This window comes from Mesoplodon bidens (assembly GCF_964165515.1).
Source record: "Mesoplodon bidens genome assembly, chromosome: 3".
Taxonomy (NCBI): Eukaryota; Metazoa; Chordata; class Mammalia; order Artiodactyla; family Ziphiidae; genus Mesoplodon; species Mesoplodon bidens.
Window position 1 is genome coordinate 11,844,326 of NC_138178.1, and position 12,758 is coordinate 11,857,083.

Sequence of the window (12,758 nt, forward strand, 5' to 3'; positions counted from 1 at the left end):
TCAATTAAATTGGTAAAAAAAAAGAATCGATTGATTATTTGCTTCTATTTCTGACCCTTTTAAACTATTTTTTAAAGCAGTATAAAGAGATGGGACGGAGGAAAGGTAATAACACGGAAAGGAACAGAAAGAAGGTAACATTTGTAGAGGGTTGTAGTTTTCCCATCATCTGAATTATTTGATCTTGTGGCATCCCTGTGATGCAGGTTTTACCTGTGACAAGGACAAAGGCTCCCAGAGATTACAGCCACTGAGACTTTGTATTGACTCTATTCATTGAGTTCTTTGTACTACACCACATACTTTTTTTTTTTTTTTAAGATTCACACAGTTCAGCTTCGATTAAGATTTAAGTAACAAAGTATAAGGAACTAGAATGTGACTCCTGTTAAAAGAATACGTTTGAAGAAATGTTCTTCAGCAATCACTGTAACTGATCAAGCATGTGATAGGAGTTATTTTACTAGATACGTAGTCCCTGATATTCATGCAAAAACACCAGATCAAGGACCTTAGCTATGCAATATGCTGTACGAGGGGGAGGGATCAAGTCTGACTACCTGTGGACAAACACACAGACTTATTCAGTATCTTGAGCTGTCTTTCAAAGAAAGTATTTGACATATTGTATACAAATTAAACAAGAAGTCCAATAAGGATCCCTTATTGCCCTTTTCAAGGGCAATAGACCTGACAAAGTATTTTCTTTAAGCACTTTCTTCATCATGCCTTCAAGGGATTGCTCCCTGCAGAAGGCCTGCGTGTGGTTGGTGGCAGTTCTAGAAGCCAGAGCGGGACTTGTGGTTGAGGGAATGGGGAAGGCTGGGAAGCAGGACTTGGAGATGATGGACCCTGGCTTGAATGGCTGCAAGCACAAGACTGAAAAGCCCCCCAACTCAGAAAGCAAAGGAGCTCCGACAACTCCTGCAACAGAGGCCAGAGGAGGAGTGAGGATTCAGAAACACTACCTACAGGCTAACTGGCCGTCACTTCTGATTCACTTCAGAGATTCTGGGCTCACCACTTAATGACTGAGTGACCTTGTGCAACGCACTTAAACTTTGTGGAGTTTCGTTTCCCTGTGCGTAAGTGGGGAGAAGGCACCTCCTTGTGTGTAGCTGGGAGGATTAAAAGATACCACGTATACTGCACAGCACACGCACACAGTAGACATTGAACAAATAGTAGTTATTAGTTTGAATCATTGTGATTATCCACAATCCGGGGACTGTTAACATCACCAATGCTATACTTTGAAACATGTTTATTCTTTACATTCCAGCAAACTAGTTCAAAGTCTGTTTTTCAAATATATTACCTAGTTTGGGCTTAAAAAAAAAATCCCTGTATGTTCTGCTCTGCTTATCAAAGGCTCTCCGAAATGTTGACTCAAGGGTAAGTCAATTACACAAGATACTGTTCTGCCTTCTATTCTTTTTAAACCACATTCCATGTGGTAATGGGTCAATTTCTTTACTTCCTCTTCCCTCTTACCACATTCCACAGCCCAGAAAGTTGCCAGTTAAGTTTTAACCCCCCGTTGAAAGTGAATTTTCATCTCTTCTCTTTTTTTAAAAAGTTAAAGTAGTTGCAAGTTCTCTGAGTGCCCTCCAGACCCAATCCATGCAACAAAATAGTAACAGGAGAAAATTATATAAGAGTGCTGGGGCCCGAGTCCGCCCCCTCCCCCCGCTGAGCGTGATGACTTTGCGATGAACTACGCATCCATAAACGGGTGACTCTTTGATCTCTGGCTGCTTGTACAACTCTAAAGAGAAAGGCATTCTAGTCCAAACCACACAAAGAGAGAGGAACACAGGTTATTTATGGGAGCCCACTGACTCTAAGTTTAGCCTGGCTCTTTCAAGATTCAAATACACACATCATTTTGACTGCCAGATCTCCTCCCTCCCCTTATGATGTCTAATGGGGCTGTAGTGTTGGAATGTCTGATCTCTGGCTTCTCCCTGGGGTGAGAAAGGTAGCTGGTTTGGCAGAGAGACAGACACAACAGTATTTATAGAGACAGTGGAAAATTGACTCCATATGCCTACGAAGGGAAATCAGAGTAAATCACCGGGAGCTAAGGGGACTCCTGAACTCCCTTTCTGAGGTTTAGCTTCTGGCTGAGAGTAACTAGGACCTACTAACCAGCTCTCTAGCTGTACAAAGTCCAGCATCCACAGGTTCTCTCTTATTTGATGGTGTTCCACCAACACTGTCATTTTACAGAAGGGGAGGAAACGCCCTCTTTGGTTCCCTGAATTCAGAAGCTATTCTGTAAGTCTGACTCTTGTATTACTCAGTGAATTTCCTGCATCAGAGCTGGTACAAACGTGGAAGCCATGAATTACCGATTCTGAGGTTGCTGAAACTAAGTTCAATGACTTCTTGCCAGTGACTCTCAAGTCATGATGTTCTTGGGTAACAGGCAGTGTGGCTGAGTGTTGATTCACACTGCTCACTAAAGCAAATCCAAGGTGATAAGGACGGTACAGGGACAGTATCTATCTATTCTCTTTCCTAGCTTCCTCTGGATCAAATATCAAAATTTTACAACGTTGTGTTGGAATGGTAAGGGCTCTGTGAAGACCTCTGCAATGGGAGAAAACTCAAAATGGAAATTGCTTTTATTAGTATAAAGTATTGAACTGGTAGATTTATGATCAGAATTTGGGCCAAATGAGTCCAGCTAAAGCTGGAGGTCAATTTGGTCATCCCACCGTTCCAGACACCCAAGTCCACCTCCATAGGCTGATCTGGGCAAAGTAAAAGAACCTCAATGAAACTGGCAAATTAATTTTGCTACTTTTGTGGGACCCTGAATTTGATCAAAATCATATCATGGGGTAGGACTAAAAGGGTTCTTATTTTTGATTCATTCTATTCACGCCGTAGACACGAAGTCATCAGATACCTACAGAGGTTCACAAATTGTTTACGAAAAGTTCATGATGTTTGAACATTCTCTTATTCTTTAGTCATCATGATGGCTTCAAGCCAGAGTCTGAACACAAAGACAGGCATATAAGTGAACATAAAACATAGCCTGAAAAGCAATACCTATATCGACAGCACTGCCTGCAAGCTCAAAGAAAGAATGGATAAAAAAAATAAAACAGCTGCATATCCGAATGAATACACATTGGAGGAAGAGTGAACGGTTCAACTCAGACATTTTGTTCCTCGGGGCTTAGGGAGGAATTAACAGAAGCCAAGTTTTAGAGACAAGCCTTTAGCTCATAATTCATTCACTGTCAAGATGATGAATGCTTGCTTTATGATTTAATAAAAAGATAGACCTACCTAGAAAGAAGATGAGGAGGAGGCGTCCTCCACCGATAAGTAGCACAGTGTTTTGGGGCGACACCCAGGGGCTCTGGATTGGGACTCCAGCTCCGTTTTCTGGACACACGGTGCACAGGACAACCAGTACAAATTCAGGACCTCAGTCTCTCCATCTGAAAAACACAAATAATAATGTCATGGTTCCACCCAGCAACTGCTGAGTAATTAGAGATTCATGCTGATTAAAAAAACACAGGAAGAACAAAGAGTACAATGCATACATGTATGATGTGTAGCACAGAATGCCTCGTAATCCCACACACGCCTTTGTACAAGTTACCCAAAGTCAGAGGTTTTAACTTCCAGTTTTTCACAAAACCTAAATTAGACACTACCAAAGAATGGAAACACATTAAACTAGATCAACCATGAAAATAAGGGCAGGCTTGGGGTTCCCTGGTGGTGCAGTGGTTGGGAGTCCGCCTGCCGATGCAGGGGACACGGGTTCGTGCCCCGGTCCAGGAGGAGGATCCCACATGCTGCGGAGCGGCTGGGCCCCTGAGCCATGGCCACTGAGCCTGCGCGTCCGGAGCCTGTGCTCCACAACGGGAGAGGCCACAACAATGAGAGGCCTAAGTACCGCAAAAAAAAAAAAGAAAATAAGGGCAGGCTTATGTAGTTGGGGGCGGAAGGAAATCAGGAAGGCCAATTGAGAATCAGAGAGGCTGAATGAACGGCTGGGCCACCTCTGATGGGCCTCTCTGCTCCCTTTGTTGGGAGTGACGGGCAGCTCTGATTGCTGGATTATTTCAAGAGCCTGCTGCACAGAGATGCCTGGATACCATCAGCTGTACCAAATGGGAAATAACCACGGGATTCAAGACCCGTAGCAGGAGGCTGGGCCACTGAAGAACATGAGTTGCCCAACATAAAGATACTGAAATTATGGATGAGATCAAGAGGCACCACGTCTGCAGAGGAAGATTCCAGGATCACTGAGGAACCCTCCAAAATAGAACTTGACTTTGCCATCTTTCCCTACAGTCAGCAGATTTCTATGCTGCCAGAAGTTCTGGTAGTTTAGTTGATGTCACTGAACTGAGTGCACACAGAATAGTACAACCCTTTAGGACATTTCCCCAAATGGAAATCTGTTTACATCGATCCTTCTTAATAACCAGAGAAACACACTGCTAAGTGGAAAGAAAATCATGAATGAAACTATGAAAAAAATTCATTGAACAAAATTAAAATGTGTCACAAACACATTTTTAATTGTTGACCCTAAAATAGCCATTTGCAATCATTTGGTTGTTAAAAAAATAAAAATACTTGGTACTACCCAAAAATCTTGTCTTTGAATAAAATAAAGAGGCCCCTAGAATATTTTGAGTATTGCTACCCAGTCTGTAAGATTTTGGAAGAGAGAGTTTGCTTAGTAAATATTGATTTCAATGTTCCAGATTATTTCAGAATTTAGAGACTTCGAGATAAGAGGAATATGAAACTGAGTCTGAATGAATGAAGTGTTATTGTTTGATACTGCAAATTACTATTAGTAGCAGAATTATGGAAAACATTCTACGATTCAGAGTGACACTTTAATTACCAGAGGGTTATCCTGTACCAGCATAATCTTTGTGAGAAAAGCAATTGTGAAACTTGCCCTTTTTTGCAACTAAATTTCTCCCTCTGGTCCACTGGCTAACGATGAAATTTTCTCATTTGAGAAATCCAAACTGGCTGCACTAGAAAGAATGTAAGAATGTAAGATGAAATTTCTCCTAAATGTGAAATGATGGTACTCAGAGTTAAAGAAAAATTATTTGAAGAGTATAAAGGTCAGAGGATCTTGTTAATTTAGTTCCTATTAAATAAAGCATTTAAACTCTTTGCTAGATATTGCTGGTTTAATGTGAAACAAGGGTGATATCTGAAGCTGAAGAAATGACGTCACCCCCTAAAACACGCATGTCATATCCTCAATGCCCGATTCTAATTGTGTAAAGGTATGTACTTTTCTTTTTTTTCTATGGCTCACGGGCCCAGCCACTCTGCGGCACGTGGGATCCTCCCAGACCGGGGCATGAACCCGCGTCCCCTCCATCGGTAGGTGGACTCCCAACCACTGCGCCACCAGGGAAGCCCAAGGTATGTACTTTTAACTGAGTTGGATTACAAAAGTATACAGTGCTAGAAATTATTACAATATATTCAATATTAACCACGCTTAGAACAGTGTTATGAGTTCTATAGTAATTTAATAAATCAACAGAGGGCAGATGGATTTTTATTAGCCAGAGTCTTTGAATACATTTTCTCTCTATGAGGAATACTGAGGGTGGGGGAGGGCAGCAGGCGGAGCTGTCCAAAATCCAAGGCTCCTTTCTTTTCTAGAGAAATTCTCTCCACTGTACAGACTTGTTGAGAGAATCTGTCTTCTCATCCTCCAATCTAAGGAAGCTGGAAGAGTAATCGTTCTCAGATCTTTTCCCTCCCTTTCCCCCATCACTTTTCAGCAGTCCTGGCCGCCAGGGCCCAGGCAGGTGACCTGAGCTCCTCTCTAAACCCCAAGGGAATGACTCAAAGACAATGGGATGGTTATACATAATGGTAGTGGCAAGGATGTCAGTGGCCTTGCCCTTGTCACACTGCTCCTGCTCTTTGATTGTCAGAGCCCAGCTGGCTCTGCCCAGGGTCCAAGATGGGCCTTAGCAGCTCAGAGTCTGCAAACCCTCAGTCTCCTAGGCCAGGTCAGCTTCCTGCAATTTCCTGTGATTAGGACTCTCCCCAGAGCAAATACACAGCCTTCATCTGGTTCTTCTGAATTTTCCTGTTTGAATCACTCAAGAGACTAACCAAAACAAACACCACCAAATACACATACAACAAGGCAATCTAACTTATATATATTTTCATTTTAAGATACAATGCAGAGTTTTCTTACCGCTTAGTATTAGTGGCCAGAAGAAAAGTCAAAAAAAAGAAAAGAAAAAAAATTATATATGGCTATTTTAGTGATAGAACTATTCTCGGAAAGGTGACTATAAAACTATCCCAGTGAAAGAGATTCAATTGTGCATATTTGAATACATATCTAAACATACTGTCTTTTATACTGTAACTTAGTCAGTGCCTCCTTTTTCTCTTGGAAATATTTCCAGAGTCTAAATAAAGAACCCTAATTAAACAATGACTCAGCTCTGAATCGTTTTTAAGTCAGTAATCTTTCTCTTTTAGAATCATGCCGGTAGTTTTCCTCATAGAAGGCCCTCTATTTATGGTAGTTCTTTATCAATCCACAGGATTAGTGTGACTTTTTATGGGTGTCCAGGTCCTTAACCAATTCTCCCCTTTTATTCAAAATTAAATTCAAAACACCATGTCCTGGAAACCCAACTAGCCTTTCAACTGTATCAAACATAGTTAAAAGATTGAAAAGCATGAGACAACACCTTAAGATTTATCCAAAGACACATCCTCCCCTGGCTGTTGGTCCCGGTGCCTTATCTGAAACATGGGGAATCACTGCAGATACAGGCAGAGCATCGTTCTCCATCCATCTCCCAGGTAGTCAAATCAACACCGGGAGGTAGAAGGATGTAGGAAAAATAAATCAGGTCCTAGAGATAGGTTCTCTGGGGGAAAAGTGCACAGCCACCAATGCCTGAAGTTATGGACTGAGATCAGATCGTCTCTTGGAGTTCTTTTCTGTACTAAGGTTTGATTTTATTAAGTTAACACGTTAGAAATAAAGGTATTTCAGGATAGGGCCCAAACTGCAAAGTACATAAAAGTCAGGAAGTGAATCACAAAGAAAGAGAAGCACCAGGGAAAGAACATTTATTTGAGGACTGGTAAGATTAAGTCTTTTTTTTCTTTTTTCTTTTTAATACAAATGAACTTACTCATGTTTGAAGGCAAAGGAGAAAGAGCCAAGTAGAGGATAAAACTGAAATGAAAATAGTTGAGAGAAAGTTCCTGGGGGTTGGTATGGATAGGATCCAGAGCACTGGCAGAGAGTTTGGTTTTAGAAAAGAAAATGAAAGCACCTCCCCTTTTCCTCCTGGCTTCAGGGTACCATGAACAAAAGTGGTCAATGTCTCCAAAGGGTAGTCACTCAGGTATGGGCATGGCTTTCCCCTCCCTCCATCCTCCATCAGTCCCTGTATATTCCATGCAATCAATTTGGCACCAGGAGGGAGAGAGAAGCTAGAAAGAGAAACAGGACCCCAGAAATAGGTACTCTGGAAGGAAATACACGACCACTGATGCCTGAAGCCTTTAATTCCCTTCACAACTGGAATGCCACGGAAATGCTGTCAGACAGTTGAGGGCCTGAGCTTGTCGAGTCTGTTTATCTGAAATTAGATGTAAAGTAGATGTTTGAAAAAAAAAAAAAAGTAGATGTTTGACTTCCAAGGAATAAAATGAACTGTCATGGTAGAGAAGGTTTCATACAGGAAATATTATCCCGAAGCCTTCCAGCTTGAGCCCCTTCCCTTATAACTACCTACCGCAAATTATTTTCATAATAAAAATGAGCTCCCAGAACAAACTAATTACATGGGAGAGCAACTTACACTTTACTGCAGTCTTCACAATATATTTTTTCATCAAATATGAATTAGCTAAAGTAATTAGGAAAAATGATTAGCAAAGCTCTTTACTGAATACGGATCCGAATCATTAAAAAAAAATAAAGCATTTCTTTTGAAAATGGCTTTAAGCCTACATCTTCTCCCAAGCGATCATCTATTTTCCCTTCAACAATAGCTTTTTGGGGACATGCGGTAATCTGAGATAATATAACTCTTCTCCCGAAATAATACCTAGTTCTCTTTTCCTTTCATGATAGAACTTTTTCTAAGTTGGTAGAAAGTCTTGAAATGTGTCTGCTTCTTTTCAAGAGAACACTGAAAGAACAAACTGCTGAAATCCCAGTACAAATCATCTGTAGGTGAGACCTGGGAATTACTTCTACTTTTGAAAAAGATTAGATCACCAAGCTATGCTGTTTTTCAGTTCTCAAGCAATGCTGGGCTTCTGAGAAATAACAGTGGTTTTGAAGGCATTTGCATCTCCTCTTTATACCTTTACTTTTTAAAATATTTTGGATGCTTAGAAGTAAACAAGAATAAAATCCATCTGACTGAAATTACATTTTCCGATGTGAGTGACGTAGGTTTAGTTGGAAATTCCACAATATAAGTTTAAACTAGCATCTCTCTTCATTTTTTTTTCTTTTGCATTCTTGGCACTCAGGCTTGTAGAAAATTTTGACTGCTAAAAAAACCTCCAAAAAAACAACAAAGATGGAACTTAAAATTCATTTATGAATGTACTAAATTTTTATTTTATGAATACATTGAGATAAAATTGACTGGTATTACTTCCTGTTATTTCATGAGAATATCATTATTTAGATCTTCACGGAAAATGCAGCTTCTGAGCACTTTGGTGTGACTATTAGCATTGCAGCTGAATCAGCTGATTTTTCCCCCATCTTTCCTCCAACAGACATTTATCATGTGGCTATTTTGTGTCAAGCACTGTGTTTGTTGCTGGGTACACAATAAAAAGGAAAATTGCCTGGTTCTAGTTTGTATGCTCACTGTTTAGTGAGGGCAAATCCACTGAAAGAGGTATTGGTCCAATGCTATATACCATTGTAGAGAAATTGTCTCCTTCCTACGTAATAAAGCCACTTTGTCCCTATCTTCCCCAAACCCCACCCCTTCCCCATCACTCTGAAGCAAGATGGGGTGCAAGCACAGCTACAGTAACTTGACTTTCACAGTCTTGCTTCCTGAAGGATGTAAAGATAAGATGCTTTCTAAATGTCTTCAAAATTATTGCATGTTTGCTTCACATAAAGGCGAGAAGGGCTGGGTAAGGTTCTGGGAGTGTCTGGACATAGTCAGAGGATAGAGGTGGGCAAAAGAAGGAAGAAAAGGGTCTTCTTGTCTATGAAACAGGACACATGCCCCTCCGCTAGGGGTTCACATCAGCACTGCAATACCAATTTGAATTTGCAAAGTATATTTCCATCATTTGTGACATTAATCACAGCCTCCCAGGCTCATTTTGTTACTTCCATTTCATTCCAGAGAAATAAGAAACAAGAGGTTAAGTGACTTTCTCGAAGTCAATAATAGACCTGGGACCAGGATTCAAAGTTTGTAAATTTCTCTCCTGTGCCGAGCGCACTCAACCATACGCTTAACTTTGCCAAAAAATCAGGGCTCAGTTTTGCTGTTTAACTAATTAGAATTAAGACACATTAGGCAAGAAGGCAGCACCTGTTCATAACACAGTGACATTATTTCATTGCTCTTTCAATTGAAAAACTCAATGTTCTTCCAAACTTCTCAAAGCTTTTAGGAGACAGTCCTGGATCACCACCTCAACCTGTGCCTATTCCCAAGTATCATATATTTGCAAAACTGCTCTAAGAAAGTACTAATACTTGTGAGGAAATAATGAAAACTTTAAGAAAAGGGGAAATGCTCTCTTAATAATGGGAAAGCTGTTTACCCTAATTTGGCTGGGATGGAATTGAGGAGTACTACCCCAAAATCTGAGATTATGAACATGTCAGGTTCCCTAAGCTATGATGGTTCCAGAAATTATTCTATTGTTTCTTCTTTCATTTTCCAAATTGACCAGTTATTTCCTAAAAGCTAACAGAGTACCAGGGAACTGGCTCTTCTGTTATTTCGTCTGATGCTCTGGGAGGCCGTAAGTTCTCCATGCCATTCCCAGGACAATGCTTGACACATGGCAAGAGCTGAACAAAACATTAATCTGAGTGTGAATCCGTCTCTGGTATACCGTACTGACCTTGGAGACTTTTAAATTTTAATAACATGGACTGGAAGCGAAGCTTTACGTAAGAAAGCAAATTTTCTTTTTTACAACCTAGGGCAGGAGCATTCCATAATGCATTCTTATTTAAATTTGCATTCTTATTTGAGACAGTGAAACCAGCGAAAAATGGCCATTTTAGATGAGAAAATGAACGGCAACATACTCCCAGTAAAACTGAATTTGGTATTGGTTTTAAGGGGAAGATCCAGTATATTCTTAATGATGCTGTCAGATTTACTAATCACTGCCAAAGCTTTAAAGTTTAAATGCCACCTGAGGGGTTTCTCGAAGCTCCTGTACAGGGACAGAAAGGGTTGTGTGGTTTGGATTTGACTTTGGTCAAGACTGAAATGATGAGTAACGGACGCAGCTTCAGACTGCCCCCTGGTGGTGTCATGCTCAACGATGCTCAGAAATGTCCTCAAATTGGGGGTCAACCCCAGATAAGATCTTTGGCTTCCACAGCAACCCCTTCAAGAAAGCCTTCTGGGTTTAGACTTATAAAAATTTAGTCTCAGGCCTCTCCTCAATTTTCATACATCTCTTCTCCACTCCTCCAAAGCCTTCCGTGTGCAGGAGATTTAGGATTTCAACGAGGTCCTAAAATCAGCGCAAAGGAAGTTTCCTATTGTCAGCGTCCCTGGCCCCCCGATTCCTCAAATGCCCACACCCTCACACTCCCAAGCCAGGTATAGGATATGGCAGCTAAAGGACCACTGAGGTCATGTTTGGCTTCAGCAGCGTGAACTTGTGGTTTAGAAACCAAGGAAGGCTTTTCCACATGAGGCTTTCTCTAGCCTGGGTTAGGAATACAACACAGTCATTACCAGGTTAGTTCAAAGAGAGCTGGTTCTGTCATTCACATCTCTCCCTTTTCCTCTAGGGATCCTCAAATCTACCATGAGCTGAAGCAGTCATTAAACTTGGAGTAGGACCCCATCCACCCAGGAGAAGCAGGAGGGCTTTTAACCTCTGGAACATTTCTTTGTTCTCCTGAATGCCTAGGAGCCTGGGCTGAGCCCAAGGAAGACTCAGAAGACCTGCTTCCATCCAGCATGTCTTTAGAAAAGTCTGCCCACACATAGCCAAGCTCCTGACTCTGAGACATTTGAGATGACTGGACAGTGACCTGGTCACCAGAGCTTCACAAGGAGGTCCTGAAGGTTCTGACTGCTTCCAGCTGGGACCAGGGGCTGAGCAAACAGCTCAGCACAAGAAAGGAGTGAAGACCATAGCAGGAGCCCCGAGGCTTGCTATTCAGTCAACATATGCAGCTGGGGATGAAAATAAAGCTATCAGAGTCCATGGAAAGAAGCGACTGCAAGTGTCTTAAATGACATGTTTGTACAAAGAAGCGTGAAGTGGAAGCTGGCTGTGACATCACTGATTCTGTTATCCTGAAGCGCTGACTCAGTTGACCTGGCTGGTTAAGTGGGTCTTCCCTCCCTTCCTCCACCCTATCTACCACACCCCTTCCTATACGTCCCTTCTGGAGTTGCAAGCTCGGTGGAGTGGGACAAGCTGTGTGATCTAGCCACAACCCACAAACTGGCTCTTCTGGCCCATTTGTAGGAACCAACAGAGATGCTGAGCTTCACAGTGACAGGGAACAATGGGACCCCGTGACAGCTCATATCCTGACCTCAAAGGCTCCCTCCAGACCACTGGCTGAGACATCCCAGCATGAGGGTGGCCAAGAAAAAATGATGGAACTTGGTTCCCTTGATGTTTGTTATCTGCCAAGTAAACATATATTATGGGGACCATCCCTTATCCTGGTGGATCCTCACCTTCACATCATGCCAGCAGCATATTCAAGTGATTTCTTCTAGAAATCTGATTTCTTCTAGAAATCAGATAACTCTTTCTTCTAGAAGCTCCCCACCACTTTCCTGTTTCTCTCAGGTCTCATTTTCACATTTAAGAGGTCATTACGGGGTAAGCAGGGTGTTTCATCTCCTTTTGGTTCAGTCACACAAAATACAGATACATTTACTGGAAATTCAAGGCCCGTCACTTCTATTTCTCTGCTGCTTTGTCAGATCCATTATAGTTTTAGTCTCTCCACTTCGTAAGCTTTTGCTTTTTGAATGCACTTCTGAATACATATTTGCCAAGACAATTTCCACAATGAAAAAGCAATAAAGACTTATAAATCCACCCAGGGAGCACAACCCAAAGCACTCCAGCTTGTTTCAATGTTGTGGTTTGGAGAGTATTCTTCTATATTGTTACAGTCAGAAAAGTAATTTTACCAGAGGAGTAGCTCATGAAATGATGGGTTTTTGGGAAATCATGCAACTTGGCTTCATGTCATTATTTTAATGGATCGCAAGGCAATTTATCCTTCCTACTTTCCACCATGAAGAGCTAGTTAGATTGTTGTATTTAACTAGATAAAGTGTTTCAGCTTGGTATTCGAGTCCTTGTAAAATGTATCTGCTTAACTATTCCTCACTATGAAACCCTGACCCCCCTATAGATACTTTTCCTTTTGGATCCTGATATATATGGTGTTTATTACCAACGTAAAGTGTGTACACATGTTGTTCCTTCCCGCAAATACAGTTCCCATCAACTTCATACATCTAGAACCTATC

At 41.4% G+C, this 12,758-nt stretch overlaps 1 protein-coding gene across 1 annotated transcript in view; it reads right to left on the minus strand.

Moving 5' to 3' along the window:
* The window catches only part of KIAA1217, a gene marked incomplete at its 3' end in the record, with an annotated part of 492,015 nt that extends 488,591 nt beyond the window's left edge, over nucleotides 1-3,424 (minus strand). The window contains exon 1 of the mRNA XM_081227596.1: nucleotides 3,307-3,424. The remainder of the gene's footprint in view (nucleotides 1-3,306) is intronic.
* Between the last annotated feature and the right edge of the window lie 9,334 nt (nucleotides 3,425-12,758).